A 9,494-nucleotide genomic window follows, 5' to 3' on the forward strand; every position below is an offset into this window, starting at 1 on the left:
AAGGAACCTTCTTAGACTCAGAAAGTGGCACCAGGACCTGAGAGCTAAGAGCTTTTCAGCTCCCCAAAAGGCAGGCAGTAGATGCCAAACAAGGAGAGAGCTTCAGAAACTCACCATCAGGGGCTTGGCTGTGAAGCACGGGCAGAGCTCTGGCTCATGGCTGGTGAGGAGACCCCAGAACTGGTGCAAAGGAAAGTGCTGACCTCAAACTCAACATGCTTGAATCCTGTGGCCAACAGAAACAAACTGAAGTTGTAACCGCCCCACACCCAGCTCAGAGAGGAATCCGATTGTCTGAGCCCCCGTCTAATAGCCTGACTTTAAAAGGAGCATGTACTGTTCTACTTGTAAAAATTACAAAGTGCATACACACTCACCAAGAGACCCAATAGACCCAGAGCCGAGAAATGAAACCATAAGTAGAAACAGTTCTGGAGGTGGCTATGCTGTAGCTATCAGAGAGCGACTTTGAAGACAGCAAGAAAGAAATTCTACTGGATTTAGTGGAGAAGATTAACATGAGTGTACCAACAGGGAATTTTAGCAGATTCAAAGATATTGTACAAAAATGGAAATGCTAGAAATGAAAGAAAAACACTATATCAGAACTTGTATTTTTATTTTATTTTATATTTTTGGTGAGGAAGATTGGCCCTGAGCTAACATCCCTTGCCAATCTTCCTCTTTTTGCTTGAGGAAGATTGTGGCTGAGCAAACATCTGTGCCGATCTTCCTGTATTTCGTATGTGTGGTGCTGCCACAGCATGGCTTGATGAGCAGTGCTAAGTCTGTGCCTGGGATTTGAACCTGCGAACCCCAGGCTGCCGAAGTGGAGCACGTAAACTTAATCACTATGCCACCAGGCCGGCCCCTCTGAACTTTTTTTTAAATCATGAGATGAAGTTAATTGCAGACAACATGGCATCAGAAGGACTGGTAAGTAAGAAAGGAGCGCAACAAAAATATCTAAAGGGAAAATTAGTGAGAAACATAATAGAAAAGAGCATCTGAGAACTGTGAAGTGATTGTAAATGGTCTAACAAACAGGTAATTTAAGTCCCAGAAGAAAAGAAAAAAAAATAGAGAAAATGATTTCAGAAGACATCAGTTGAAAACTTTCTGAAATTGATGCAAGATGTAAGAATTTGGAGGGACAGGGTCCATAGCACCAGCCAATATTTCCATGGATGTTAATCATAGTAAATACAGTAAAACAGCTATTTCAGGAGCGCTCATCTATGATGATACAATGTATAAATATGCCATGTGTTTAGGCAGGTACCCAGAGGACGTGGTTCCTTCCCTGGGGACACCAGAGTCACGTTCAAGTTACCAGAACACCTGCAACAAGAAGAGAGATTTAAGGTCAGTATTTCAAATGTATTAGCTTCAGAATGTTTTTCCTTCCCGCTGGGTACATAGTTTCATTTTAGCTTGGGGAGAAGGCCTGAAAAAACTTCCTATCAGGCTCTGAATATCAGCTTCCAATTCAGCCAGCTCTGACCTTAGAGCTATTCAAAAAAAAATCCTTTCAAATATCTTGTCAGGTTTGAACAGGACAAACAGTAAACCTTCCTGGCGGTATCGAACAATCCCTTGGATGCAAGGGGCGTCCCCTAGGAGGGTGAAAAGATAACTACCCTTCCGAGATCCAGAGATGACCCCAAAGAAAGAGACCCAGACAATTGCCCTGAGAGCCGACAGCAGTCAGCAGGACCCAAACTGCAAATGGGGCAAAACCCACCTTTCTCTCCGGCCGTATTTTGGGGACCCCAACCTGACAGTTGCCATGCCAAGTTCTCAGGACACAAAACAAGACAAACAAGAAAGCGATAGCTGTCCCTGAGATAGAAAGAATTCAAAGATCGAATTCAGACAGATGTTTCTTCCTGCCAATCTGGATTTGGAAAGGAGGGGACGATGTGAAATTTTACCTTCCTCTCCACCAGGCACCACAGATGGACATCTGGGAGTGCTGACTCTGGCAGGAATTCTCACCCTTTGCTGGCTTCTGCGTTTTCCCAGGATCCCGTCTGCAGGCTCTGGAGGAGTGGGGTGTCCCAGCGGGTCCCATCCTGATCCCCAGACACTGAAGAGGAGGAAAAATAATTTTCTGTCCACCTTTATGGTGAGAACCTGGCTGAGACCCCCTTTTCTCTAGGGCACCTGCTAAATGGGTCAGCTTATCTAGGTTAACGGTGCTCAGCTGTGGCCACGTGAGTCAAGATGATCTTTGGTGAGATTAACCTGCTTGTTCAGCCCAAAAGCAAGATTTTGTTCACCTGAGGCCTCACGCTGGCCCCAGTCCAGCTTAAGTCAGATCCAGTCTGACCCTGGACCCAGTCTGGTTTCTAAGTCTGACCTGGTCAGACTCTGGCTAGTTTCTGATAACGCAAGGGCCATGGAGCTAGGACCGAGAGGGATTTACCACAACCACCAGAGGGGTGAGAATGCAGTCAGCTCAAGGGCTCAGCAGCTGCCTGTGCCTGGTTGCTCAGTGCTCCCGGGGGCTCTCAATGGGAGGGGGTGGGTGTCTCCTTCGCTTCCCTCTTCTAACTCCAGAACTATGACAAGATAAACTGAGGCATGTTAAAATTTTTAAGAGTTTATTTGAGCAAAAATTGATTTGAATCAAGCAGGATCCAATCTAGCAGATAGAAAGGAGCTCCCAGGAGATGTACAAAATGACAGACTGATAGGCGGAAGGGAGCAGGGACAAGGAAGTCACACAAGACAAAAGCCGGTTGGTTATGGCAAGGTCACCATCCTTCAGGGGACAGCAGGGTCTGTTAGCTGATGACCTCACTAGTGCTGATCAGGCGATCCCTGATTGACTGGTTTCAGATTCCTTTTCTGGGAGAGCTGACGCTGTGAATAAGTTATGTCTTGGTTTGGTGAGATAGCGCTTAACATAAGCCACTCCATTTAGGGCCTGTTGTCTTGTTTTTAACACTTCCTTACACCCATATTATATATATATTATATATATATATATATATATATATATGGGGAAGCTCCTTCCTGGCCTCTTCTGGCTGCTGGTGCCCCAGACATCCTCGGCTGTGGCAACATCACTCCAGTCTTCACTTGGCGTTCTCCACCTGTCTCTTCACATAACTTCCTACTGTGCAAGTCTGTGCCCACATTTCCCCTTTTTATAAGGATATCAGTCATATTGAATTAGGGCCCACCCTAATGACCTCATTTTTAACTTGATTATCTCTGCAAAGACCCTATTTCCAATAAGGTCACTTTCTGAAATGCTAGGGGTGAGGCATCTGACACATCTTTGGGGGGGGGACGACAATTCAACCTAAAATAGCAATGAGTCAGTTCCGAAAGCAGGAATATAAGCTCATTTATACCTTATTTACCTTAGACATTAGTGCAAGTTAAAAATAAACTTCTTATATGAATCTTTCAATTTAATTAATGTGCTTCTAATCTTTATTTGTGTTAAATGGACAGAAACAAGAAATATCAGTTGTTTCCAAAGAAACTCAGTTTGTGGGGATCAAACCACTAAATTATCCCAATTTTCTATCCCTTCTTTCTTCTAATATGAAACGTTTAGCCAACACATTTTCTTCATTGATAAGCCAGAATTTTTTGTTTGTGGTACAGAATTATCATACTAAATTACCAAAAATTAAATATGGCAGCTTAAACAAAGATGCATAATTGAATAAGAAAAGTCTCACCAAAGCATTTTGTGTTTTTAGTCATCCCATTAATTAAAAGCATATTTTTGTTCTCTTAAACATTGCTCTTGTGTCTTAGAGCTACTTAAACTCTTTCTTAGGCTTTTCCACAAGGACCAAATTTCAAAACCTATTATCTTAAAATTATAGTTGAAATGACTTGTTCAGTTGGCGTTAGTTCCCTTCTCCTTGGCTATATTTAATTCTTTCTCTACTCTGATTACCCAGTTCTGTCAAGCTCTGTGCTTCATGAGACTCTATTTATACCTTCAAGGTTATTAAGGCTTATTTTATGTGGCTGATTTAAACTGACTTTCCCAAAAATCCTAGAGGCAAATGTTCTCAAGAGAATGACTCACTTCCAGACACCTGTCTGGCACCCAGATGTGGACTGAGGGCTGCTACGGCAACTCCACTCCTGGAAAGGATGGAAGAGGAGAGAGTGTCTGCTGCCTAGCAACACTATCTTCAGGACCACAAGAGAGAAGCTTTTATTTCAGAAGGACAGTTTTAGTAATTCTGCAATTCTAGGACACAAAAGGAAAAATCTATTATAGATGCGTGATGCGAATCCAAGAAATATAGGTATGTTTATAGCTGCAGTGGCTTAGATAGTCATGTGCCTTGTAAGTTGTACTGAGTTTGTAGATTGAAACATCTGCTTATACTCAGTTTCGTTATAATTGAAATTGTCAGTCTCTTTTCTCCTTCTAGCTCCTTACCTTCAAGCTACTTCACAAGGCATTATCTTGTTAGTGGGTGAAGTATGAGTGGCGAAATGCAAACGTATTTCTCTTATTGAAAGATGTTCTGGAAAGAGAACTAATGAACTCTCCAGTGCTAAAATTGGCTAAGTATTTGCCTGGTCTATGGGTGTCATTCAGTTGTGATTGTCACCCTGTACTTCACGTAATGCCTCAAGATTGCTAAATAGGTGAGGCGTAGCCAGCCAGACTCTTTCTGCCTGCTAACTTACTCGAATACTTGAGTTGAAAAAAAATGCACCAAAAATCTAGAAAATAATTAAATCACATAGACCTATAGAAGCATAAACTTTGACACCCACTGGTTATAAAATTTGGGGTTAATTATTGGATGTATATATATTTTTTTCTGTAAAAAAGAGCTTCTTTATGTAAAGTTTGCTTTCATAAGACCTTAAGCGTGGCTTCAGCATAAAATCTTAGTTTACTAATAAGTAATTTCCATAAATAATCTTTTCCAAATAAACAGATGTCAGTGAATTTGCCTAATTCTTCTTTTCAAGAATAACAGATTTTGCTTTTCCTTTCCTTTGTAGTCAGATGCAATTAATTCAGGCATTAAGATCCGAATGAATTGAACTTAGTCAACAGTTTCCAGGGCAGATTGATCACCCCTCACCTGTTTTTTAAAGAAGTTAATATCTCAGTGACAAGAATGGCCTGCCCTTCCACGCTGTTTCAATGTTAGCGTTTGCATCAGCCAGTCACATCCAGCTGCAAGGGAGCATTTATCCAGGTGTACCTTCTAATTGTTCTGTGGTCAAAAACACTACGCAGGTAGTCAACATTATTGTTATGGAATTTCTAAGTTACAGACTAGCAGCAATAGCTTAATTCTTTCGGGGTCCAACAAAGGAAAGAAGAATGCAGTCCTTAAAAGCAGGACCATGCTGGAGTGAACCAGGGGAAAACGAGGGCAGAAGTGCGGATGGAAGTTGTGGACTTACAGGAGTCTGCAGGAATCACCTGACCCAGGTTTGGAAGGTAATTTTAAACTAACAGTCTTCTTAATTCTGTCCTTTTATTGTTCCTGGTCTGAATTTCCTTTCCTCAGACTTCATTCGATCCTGGTAAAATAAAATGATGAGAAAACCAATGGCATCCTACCTTCGTTCTGTTCCTCTTCAGATCTCTGCAGAGCTTTCTTTTCCTTCTTTCCCAAGAGGACGAGCATCTGGCATTCCTCCTGGTCCCCACTAATCTGTTCTCATGCTTGCTAAAGGATGGATCATTCGGGCATGAGGCTGTCTGATGGACAAAATTTTCTCTGTTAGGGATCTTCACCAACAGTCACGTCTGAAACAGGCCTTTTTTATGAGCAGAAAACACCCACTGGAATACAGCTTCCCAAGGTTGGCCTGTTTTGTTGTGTACTATTTCCTTACAGCAAAACAGACAACAAATACCTTTGGTCACCCCAAACTTCTTACCTAGCAGTGGAATAAAACTTCCGCTATTCTTCTGTCTTAAACTTTGCATTTCCATGAAATTGTGCAACACAGTCAACCTGTAAGGACAAACGCACAGTAAAATAAGAGGTTTAATTCTGCAAGTTGAATACAAGGGATGAGATTTCCTCTCACTCTCTTTTTTCTGGGACCATTTCTTTTAGAAAAATTGTAATTGCAAGTCCTTTCTCCTCTCCTTGAAATGTATATAAATCCTTTGCTAGATAGGCCTTTTCTCAGCTGTATGACCCATGGATGTCTTTCTCAAGGACCCGGGAACCATTTTTCTGAAATGTATCATAAGGAAGATGGAGCCCCTCCCTCCCAGCTTCTGTGGGAGGGACGGAGCAGAACTTCCAGAGACACCTTGCTCCAAGTTGCAACACTACCTCCTATTTTAAAGATGTGAGAGGGTCTTTCCCCCCTCTAGATAAAGCCAATTAGCTAACACAGCTGGCCACCCCAATTACCAGCAAACTTGGGGTGAACTATGTGTAATAAATGGTGCTGTCAAGTCTTCTTACGTGAGGACTAGTTATTTTTGTGTTGAGAACATGCATGTCATGGGTGCATCTGCCTGGCTATATAAAAGGAAGAGATTTCTTCCCACATTTGCAATCTCCTCTTGATATACATCACATTCTGGTGAATGCTTATTCCATAATAAAACTGTTTCTTTCTCTTCTTCCAGGTGGAGAGGCTTCCTGGACTGGGAGGAGATTTTCTTTTTGATAATATTTCCCCAGCGAACCTCAAATCCTTTGTAGAATAGCTGAAATACAGAAGCATAGCTAATATATGTAAATATTGACTATATCTACGGATGCTCAGATATTCTTTGAAAGAGTCAAAGTCATATTTCTTACTGTTAGCTTCATTTTTTTTTGTCTGCTGCCGTGAAAAATGTAGTAAAATTTTATGGTGTATACTATTTCTTAAATTTCCACGGGCTAGGCCATCTATTCTCTATGCTCCAAAGGAGATTCTGTGGTAATTTCTTGACAAATAAAACTGTGGAGCGAATGTATCATGTCTTTGAAACTAATAAAGCTCTTCTCTTTTCACCATAGAAGCGTATCTCCTGGGAAGTCTACCAAATGAATTCTAGGCTGACCAGAAGCTTTTCCTGGTTAATCACATTCAAGAATTGTGCCCCCACCTGTGCATTTAATATAGATTTAGAAAAGATAGTTCCATTTTAAATCTAAACCCTTGGCTTCCTCTTTTCTTTGAGTGAAATGCCGCAGCAAAAGAGAAATACTTTCAAAATGGCAGAGTTGATTTGTCTATTTGTTCGTTTATTTTAAAATGTGTCAAGGTTACTAGATACTAGGAATGAAAAAAGGAAATGGCTCTTGTCCTCAAGATGACCACAATTCCTATGGGCCATGGGCTACCTCTAAAGTATCAATTAATATGAATGTGATAGCAGAGAATAGAGGAAGGGACCCAGCCTGGTTAAGTGTGTGTGTCGGGGGTGGGGGGGGGTGGGGGTGGAATTTCAGATGGAATAATTTTGAAATGACCGTTATAGGATGAAGTGGTTTTATATAAAAGAAATAGAGGAAAGATCTTCTCCATCAAAACAATGATAATTTTATAATACAACAAAAATGTAACTATGTTATTAATAGTAAGTGTGCTGAAGAATGATTGAGTGTTCCATATGGACTTGCACGTCAACATCTCTCTTGAAGATATTTTAAGGGGGTGCTCACAGGACACGGAGGATGCCCTCAGATGCAGAACCACTCTCTAGGGGCTGGCCCCGTGGCCGAGTGGTTAAGTTTGTGTGGTTCAGTTCAGCTGTCCAGGGTTTTGCTGGTTCACATCCTGGGCACAAACGTAGCACTGCTCTGGTGGTGTCCCACACAGAAGAACGTACAACTCAGATACACAACTATGTACTGGGGCTCTGGGGAGAAAAAAATAAAGGAAGATTAGCAACAGATATGCTTGTGCCAATCTTAAAAAAAAAAACAAAAACAGAAAAAAGTAGTCACTGAAAGTAAAGCTTTGAAAAGGAAAAAAGAAAGAATCACTATCTGGCTCCTGCATCTTTCTTTCGAAGCCTAGTTTTCACTTTAGAAACCCACATTGTTCAGAGACTTTGTATTCATTAATTTCTTATTCTCATTCCATTCTAATAGTGGAAAACAGCTTTACTTTATTATTCTGAAAGTCAAATTAAGAGTTCTGTGGGGGATCAGAATTGGCCACCTCAAAATGTGTCTCTTTGCCTTTCCTTGATTAAATTTAAGAACAAAAGACTCTGAAGGAAGCTTTGGCCTTCAGCCTAACTGCCTAAAATAATTTAAGATAAAAGGCCTGTCCCCAGGACAGCCCACCACCATGATAACTCTGGTATCTGTAGCGTGGGAGGGTCCTTGCTATGCCTGCTCTTATCAGAGTCCTGTTGGAGCCCCAAACCACTACCCCCAACACCCTCCCTTGTCTTTAGTTGAAGGTGATATTTGAGCTGGCAGCTCGGCCATTTTGGCAAGTTACCCAGTTTTCCTGGGTTTCTCCCATGTATATACATTATAAAGCTTCGTTTGACTTTCTCCTGTTATTCTGTCTCGTGTCAATTTAATTCTTAGGCTGGTCAGAAGGACCTAGAGAGGGTAGAGGATTTGTCTTGCTCCGCTACAGTTCCATCATCTCCAATCAAATCATTTAAATACTAATGGGAATGAAAATGGCGCAGCACTTATGTCTTACTTGGTCTCTCTCTGCAGGAATATTCTTCAGGCAAAATTGGACATCTCTTTTCTCCCAACCTTTCCTTCTCTCAAACAATAGTGGTTTTAAAATTCTAGTTTTCTTACACAATGGACTATTATCTACTGGCATTACAAGAGTCATTTTTCTAAATTAAGCATCTCAAGTCTTCTCTGTACTTCTCCACTGAAGAGACTCAGAGTTAGGGCATACACATAGGTGTAAGATTATGTTCTGCATATTTCGGAGACACTCTAAGATTTCTATTATAACGAAGTATACCTGTTTCTTTTGACAACTGAAATTCTCCTGCTCTACTTCTGATAAGTATTACACCCGAGTAATTTTATATTTTCTTAAAACTTCCTTCTATGCTGAATGTTAGCTGGAAATTAGGAAACTTGCTACTGATTTAAGGAAAGGAAATGGTCTAGTCCTATTCAAAACTCTACAACATCCCTTCAAAGTTTTTCTCTCTCAGTATCTGTCTATCTGCCTTCCAATCTATGCATTTATCTATCTTCCTATCTATCTTCCTATCTATCTATCTATCTATCTATCTACCATCTATCTTCCTCCTCCACCTCCTCCTCCTCCTCTCCCTCTCTCATGCACACCCACTCACACACAGACACACTCTCACATATGTGGAGAAGATGCCATTGAGATCCCTATTGTGTACTTCACAATTCATGGGTCTCTATAGACATCAGCTGTCTCTGCTGTGAGAGACTGTGCCCCTCCCGGGAAGACAGGCTACTTCCTGTTTAGCAGGAATGAGATGTCCCCGGGGCTACTAAAACCTAACTACTATATCTTTTTCTTGAGAAATCGAATCATCAAAAAGTTTGTTAATTCAA

General features: G+C 41.1%; 1 long non-coding RNA gene across 1 annotated transcript; it reads left to right on the top strand.

Annotated features, from left to right (window-relative positions):
* Positions 1-1,865: 1,865 nt before the first annotated feature.
* On the top strand, positions 1,866-7,353 carry LOC139080050 (uncharacterized). The gene is made up of 3 exons (XR_011534178.1): positions 1,866-2,128; positions 5,321-5,449; positions 6,605-7,353. It is a non-coding gene; the product is annotated as an uncharacterized lncRNA (long non-coding RNA).
* Positions 7,354-9,494: the final 2,141 nt, after the last annotated feature.

The sequence above is a fragment of the Equus przewalskii genome, chromosome 28 (assembly GCF_037783145.1).
Source record: "Equus przewalskii isolate Varuska chromosome 28, EquPr2, whole genome shotgun sequence".
Lineage (NCBI taxonomy): Eukaryota > Metazoa > Chordata > Mammalia > Perissodactyla > Equidae > Equus > Equus przewalskii.